Source organism: Perca flavescens, chromosome 6, assembly GCF_004354835.1.
Source record: "Perca flavescens isolate YP-PL-M2 chromosome 6, PFLA_1.0, whole genome shotgun sequence".
Classification (NCBI taxonomy): domain Eukaryota; kingdom Metazoa; phylum Chordata; class Actinopteri; order Perciformes; family Percidae; genus Perca; species Perca flavescens.
The window spans coordinates 3,680,309-3,687,808 of record NC_041336.1 but is presented as its reverse complement, the minus strand read 5'-3'; positions in this window follow the sequence as shown (position 1 = coordinate 3,687,808).

The following is a 7,500-nucleotide window of genomic DNA, read 5'->3' as shown; positions in this document are numbered from 1 at the left end:
GCTGTTTTATTAATAAGGGAAAAACTTCCACTAATTAACCCTGACAAAGCACACCTGTGAAGGTAAAACCATTTCAGGTGACTACCTCATGAAGCTCATTGAGAGAACACCAAGGGTTTGCAGAGTTATCAAAAAAAGCAAAGGGGCTGCTACTTTGAAGAATCTAAAATATAAGACATGTTTTCAGTTATTTCACACTTTTTTGTTAAGTACATAATTCCATATGTGTTCATTCATAGTTTTGATGCCTTCAGTGAGAATCTACAATGTAAATAGTCATGAAAATAAAAAGGAAACACATTGAATGAGAAGGTGTGTCCAAACTTTTAGCCTGTACTGTATACAAACACAAAAGTTAATCATACAGTACATATACAAAAAAGACACAGATACAAACATATATTTACAAAAAAAATAACTCACTCACCTGCTCTTGACCCCACAATTAACATAGCACAATATTAAAGTATATTGACAAAGTAATCAGCCAAATGCATTAAACAACTAATGCGTCATATATCAATATGCCTTATGACAAAATATAAAATCTCACATATAAGTATCAAAGAAAACAAATACATAAACTATTTATATATAATATCCTTGGTGTCCCTGATTACAAAAAACGTAGTTTTAAGAAAAGAAAAAAGGGACGACTTGAATTAACCAAATGTAGAAATAGAAATCAAAAAAAGAGTGAGAACTTTGGAGGTGGCCTGTTCATGTCGTCTCTCTCTGAAGGCGAGTGGGAGGAGATGGAGATGGAGATGGGGGTGGAGATGGGGGAAGGTTGGGTGGATTTACGTGAAGACACAGAGCTAACCTTTGACCCCACCACCACAGAGTGAATGTCTGCTGGAACGTTTGTGCTCAGCTTCACTTTAATGGATATGTAATTGAGAGAATAAGTCACCCTGCAGAGAAAGATGCTTAACTGTGCTCCACCTCGTAATGTTAATCCACTGTTAATAATTGAACATGCATTTTAGAGCCCGACTGATATTATCGGCCGGCCGATATTAGGCATTTTCCAAAACTGTCGGTATCGGCATTTACAACGGACGGTAAATTAATATTTAAAAAAACTGAAATAAAAATGGACGAAACTCCCTTCAACCATGTTCTGAGTTTTGACGTTGCATAGTTCGTCCACCAGAGGGCGCTCTATAACACACACACACACACACACACACACACAGACACACACACACACATATATATATATATATATATATATATATATATATATATATATATATATATATATATATATACACACACAGAGACACACACACACACACACACACACACACACACACACACACACACATATATATATATATATATATATATATATATATATATATATACACATACACACACACACACACACACACACACACACACACACACACACACACACACACACACACACACACACACACACACACACACACACACACACACACACACACACACACAGACACACACACACACACACACACACACACACACACACACACACACACACACAGCGCTCTACAACCTCCCTGTTGGCTACACTCGTGTTTAACCCTTTAAGTTTCATATATTAAGTTTGTATTTTTATGAATTTTATTCATCAGAACTTTAATATATTTTAATGTTCTGTTAATAAATAAAACCACTACCTTCTCTGATTTAGACATGAGGACAGGAAACACTCCCGTGGGTCTGAATGGATATTTAATGGAGAGACTAATTCACCCTGCAGAGAAGCACACTTACTGTGCTCCGTCTCGTAATGTTAATCCACCGTTAATAATTGAACATGCATTTAAATCAGGCTCCTTCGGGGTACATTGCTTCCCTTCCTTGCATCTTAGTCCGTCCCACCGAGGACGCATGCAGGAGAGATGCAGGGAGGAAATCTATGGGATTAGTTTTGTGACTTTAATTCCAAGCAAAACTTCTCAAGTATCAAACAAAAAACACTAACTCAAGCAAAAAAATTGTCATCTCAAAGGTAAAACTTAAAACTTGCAAACAAAACATTTGTGTAGTTGTAAACTATTGGTCTTATATTTGTTTGATATTATGTCCTTTTGTTTACAGTTCCCTCTGCTTCTTTCTCAATGATCAGTCTTTTGCGCTCTCCATCACGTTTGCAGTCATGCTCCCAGCTTTCTCCTTTGCGCTCCTTGAGTTTGTGCTTGCGATTCTGACACAAATATCTCGCGTGGGCGGGTCTTACAGGGGTGCGTCCCCATTGGCTAATGAGTGTTAAGGTAAAGTTAAGGGAAAGTTTGAGTGACAGCCTAGCCTCAGTGCAGGTAAACTAACGTTAGAGACTCAGAGTCTGGTCTGGAGGACACACAAGCCACTCCACAGCGGATTACTACAAGATTAATAAAGTGTAAGTATTGATCATATATATATTATCTGTGATCTACGTTGCAAGCATGGTTACTAGACATTTGTTGTTTTGTTGTGTTAAGTTACTAGCAAGCTAGCTAGTAAAGCTTTTTTAAGTTAGCATTTCATGGTAGCTATACTGCTAACGTTATCTAAAACTTGTAGCCACCGGCTACCTTACTGAGCTAATTTACCATGGGAATCATGTATTCTTCGTGAGGCCTTAGTCATTGGAGCTGTATTAATTATCGTCTTCTCTCTGTAGAGACCTGCAGGACCCGAGCAGAGCTACGATGCTCTCCCAGGTAACCTTAGGTTAGTAACGTAGCTATATTATGGTCTATTAGGAAAAATGATTATCCAGCTAACTACTAATTGTTGTGGTTGCTATTGGCCTGATAATACACAATGCTAGGGTATTGGTTAAGTTGTACAATGAAGAAGCTGTGAATGTAATATATTATATATAGAGTTCGACACATAGATTAGATAATGTTCCATCGGTACACACTGTTTATTCTTTCTTTGCACTACCTTAAGATGGCAGATAACGGACGTTTTTTTTAGCACTGTAAATGTCAACAATATTTAGAATTAATGCATAGTGTTACTACTGTCCAAACTATGTACTTTAACTAACACACCAGGCCATTGACAAATACTTTGCTTAGTGATCCTTATGGTTTGATGTGATGTGCATGTGTCCTGGTGGCTGGCCATATCTTACTTTACACATGTAGTCAACGTGGAGGTAGGAATCTAGAAAGTGTGATCAATAATATTCCAGAAATAAGTGTTCCAGTAGTGTAATCATGCGAGGAGAGAGGAAACGAGGAAATGTGTTTTCAGAGGGAGGAGAATGAGGTCAGTTCTAACCAGGGGTTGAAGCTTATCTTATATTTTTTCTGTGCACATCATTCCTGGGGGAATCAATATCCTCTGACATGATATGGTCCTCTCTCTCTCTCTCTATCAAAATTTCTATTAGTTCTTGCGTTATTGTTGTTGGCCCGTTTGCTGGGCTCTTTTCATATCTTCCTCACCTTGTTATGTTATGTGTTCAACGGCCTCAAAGTCACCCCCGTCTACGGGGGCTCTGGAAAGGCCAGCATCTCAGTTGTGTAGTCTACGTCAGTGGTTCCCAAACTGGGGTCCGGGTACCCCTCAAGGGGGCGGCAAAGATCACAGGGCGTGTGCAAACCTTTATCTGGTTTGAGGTTGAGGTAAAAAAAAAACATATTTGCACATGTTAAAAATTATGATAATACACTAGAATATATAGCCTAATGGATACAAAAGTTTGTATGAAAACTAGATATTTTTGTTCTCGCTTAAAATTGTAGGCAGGCTAATTAGTAGGCCAAACCTGCGGGAACTCATAACCTGGGAAAGAAAGTAAGGCTCTATCTCGAGAGTTACCTCAACTTCGGTTTCAGCTTTTCTTAGACATGAGTAGGGGGGGCGTCAAGGACAAAAGGTTGGGAACCACTGGTCTACGTGATAGGCAGGTATACGCAGTGTACACACTAAGAAAGCTCCATGATTTCCATATAACCACTTAAAAATGCCCAATAACACGCAACAACATACTTTCTCTTATATTCTTGATATATTTTGAATTGTCATCTGTGTTTGTCTTCTTCACAGAGGCTAAATAAAGGGATTTCCACCGTAAATTGGAAAATAAGGCTAATTAGTAGGCCAAACCTGCGGGAACTCATAACCTGGGAAAGAAAGTAAGGCTCTATCTCGAGAGTTACCTCAACTTCGGTTTCAGCTTTTCTTAGACATGAGTAGGGGGGGCGTCAAGGACAAAAGGTTGGGAACCACTGGTCTACGTGATAGGCAGGTATACGCAGTGTACACACTAAGAAAGCTCCATGATTTCCATATAACCACTTAAAAATGCCCAATAACACGCAACAACATACTTTCTCTTATATTCTTGATATATTTTGAATTGTCATCTGTGTTTGTCTTCTTCACAGAGGCTAAATAAAGGGATTTCCACCGTAAATTGGTGCATAAAAGTGTATCCAAATTCAGGAAATGAAGTCGCTCAAAGCTTCCCTGGGGGAGTACAGCAATTTCCCCCACTGTGATACGGCCTCCCCTCCCCCGAAAGCATATTCTGGCATATATATATATATATATATATATATATATATATATATATATATATATAGAGAGAGAGAGAGAGAGAGAGAGAGAGAGATACACTCAGCAAAAAGAGAAATGCCCTCGCACTTTCAACTGCTTTTATTTTCAGCCAAGTTAACATGCGGAAAACTTTGCATGAACATAACAAAATTAAACAACTTAGAACTAAACTGAACAACGTTTCACAGACATGTGACTAACAGAAATGGAAAAATGGGTCCCTGAACAAAGGATGGTCAAAATCAAAAGTTGCAGAACGTTACAGGGAAGACCTCCCCCTCCATCATGTGGTCCCCTTCCTGCAGGCTCATCCTGACGTCACCCTCCAGCGTGATAACGCCACCGGCCATACCGCTCGTTCTGTGTGTGATTTCCTGCAAGACAGGAATGTTAGTGTTCTGCCATGGCCAGCGAAGAGCCCGGATCTCAATCCCATTGAGCACAGTCTGGGACCTGCTGGATCGGAGGGTAATGGCGAGAACCATGCCCCCCAGAAATGTCCAGGAACTTGCAGGTGCCTTGGTGGAAGAGTGGGGGTAACATCTCACAGCAAGATCTGGAAAACCTGGTGCAGTCCATGAGTAGCAGATGCACTGCAGTGTATATACAGTATCTCACAAAAGTGAGTACACCCCTCACATTTTAGTAAATATTTCATTATATCTTTCAATGGGACAACACTGAAGAGATTACACTTTGCTACAATGTAAAGTATTAAGTGTACAGCTTGTATAACAGTGTAAATGTGCTGTCCCCTGTTGTGTTTTGTGTAACGATGCTGTGATGCTGTATGAAGAAGAAATCCGCTTGACACTGTACTTGATCATAAAGGTTTTATTACATCAAGTTTCCAGCATCAATGACGAGTCCCACAGAACCCGGAGAGACAAAGCCAATATGCACTCTGACTTGCTGCAGCAAGAACATGGTTTATAAGGGGTACGTTTAGGTAACATGTTAGATAAAGTAAACAGTTGTGAGTTGGCAAGTAAAGGTCAAGAGTCCCTTTGAGGTCAGAGTCTCTTTTGGGGGGGGGGGCTCCAACACTACTCATAAAATCATTAATCTCACTCAGCCACCTAATCACAGAATCAAATAGGACATCCTCTTCAACACATCACTCTGCTGAGAGGAAAATCATTGAACTTACATCCCTAACACAGTGCTTATGATTTCTCAGCATATTTGAGCTTTATACAGACTTTAACCTTATATGGCCAGATACCACACCCCTCAAAATAACTCAACACACAGACATTAATGTCTAAACTGCTGGCAACTAAATTCAGTCCACCCCTATGTTAAATTCCCATAGAGGTAGGCAAATGTTCATTTTAAAGGCCAGTTTTTTCATGGATCCAGGATACTATGCATCATGATAAGTTACCTTGGCCTTTGGAATTAAAATAGCCCCCCCACATCATTACATACCCTTCACCATACCCCCACATCATCACATACCCTTCACCATACCCCCCCCATCATCACATACCCTTCACCATACCCCCACATCATCACATACCCTTCACCATACCCCCCATCATCACATACCCTTCACCATACCCCCACATCATCACATACCCTTCACCATACCCCCACATCATCACATACCCTTCACCATACCCCCCCATCATCACATACCCTTCACCATACCCCCACATCATCACATACCCTTCACCATACCCCCACATCATCACATACCCTTCACCATACCCCCACATCATCACATACCCTTCACCATACCCCCACATCATCACATATCCTTCACCATACCCCCACATCATCACATACCCTTCACCATACCCCCACATCATCACATACCCTTCACCATACTCCCCGCATCATCACATACCCTTCACCATACCCCCAACATCATCACATACCCTTTACCATACCCCCACATCATCACATACCCTTCACCATACCACCACATCATCACATACCCTTCACCATACCCCCACATCATCACATATCCTTCACCATACCCCCACATCATCACATACCCTTCACCATACCCCCCCGCATCATCACATAACCTTCACCATACTCCTCCCCACATCATCACATACCCTTCACCATACCCCCCGCATCATCACATACCCTTCACCATACTCCTCCCCACATCATCACATACCCTTCACCATACCCCACATCATCACATACCCTTCACCATACCCCCACATCATCACATACCCTTCACCATACCCCCACATCATCACATACCCTTCACCATACCCCCACATCATCACATACCCTTCACCATACCCCACATCATCACATACCCTTCACCATACCCCGCATCATCACATACCCTTCACCATACCCCCACATCATCACATACCCTTCACCATACCCCCCCGCATCATCACATACCCTTCACCATACCCCCCGCATCATCACATACCCTTCACTGATATCGAGTCTTTCTATAAACTCCGGCCAGAGTGGAGATTTTTGAAATCTTCGTTTGCACGTTTGTACGTAAACTGAGACAAACGGAGGTTTAGGCAGCTGAGAGAGAGAAAGAGAAAGCGATTTGTTGCTGTTGTTGCTATTTTCTGGATTCTGCTTGTCGTTACACCACCACCTACAGGTCTGGCGTGCTCTTGGCTGCATTGACGGCATATATATATACACTGGGACGTGTAAACGAACACTTTTCTGAAAACTGACAGCTGTGCATGATGTTATTTTTGAAAACGGAGAGGTTGAAATGTCCGTTTATGAAAATAGACCGGCCACGGTTCATAAATGTATTTTAAGGTTGTACCAGAATAGGTTTACATGGTTTAATTTTCAAAAAACACCATATTTTTGTTGTACTGCACTCTCTAACTGCTGCAGATCCTCTTTTCACCTGGTCCTTGTTTTAGCTACAGCGTAAGACCTCTTTTCTTCTTCTTCTGTACTATCTTTGATTGCACTCGCACATGCTCAGTAGCTCAG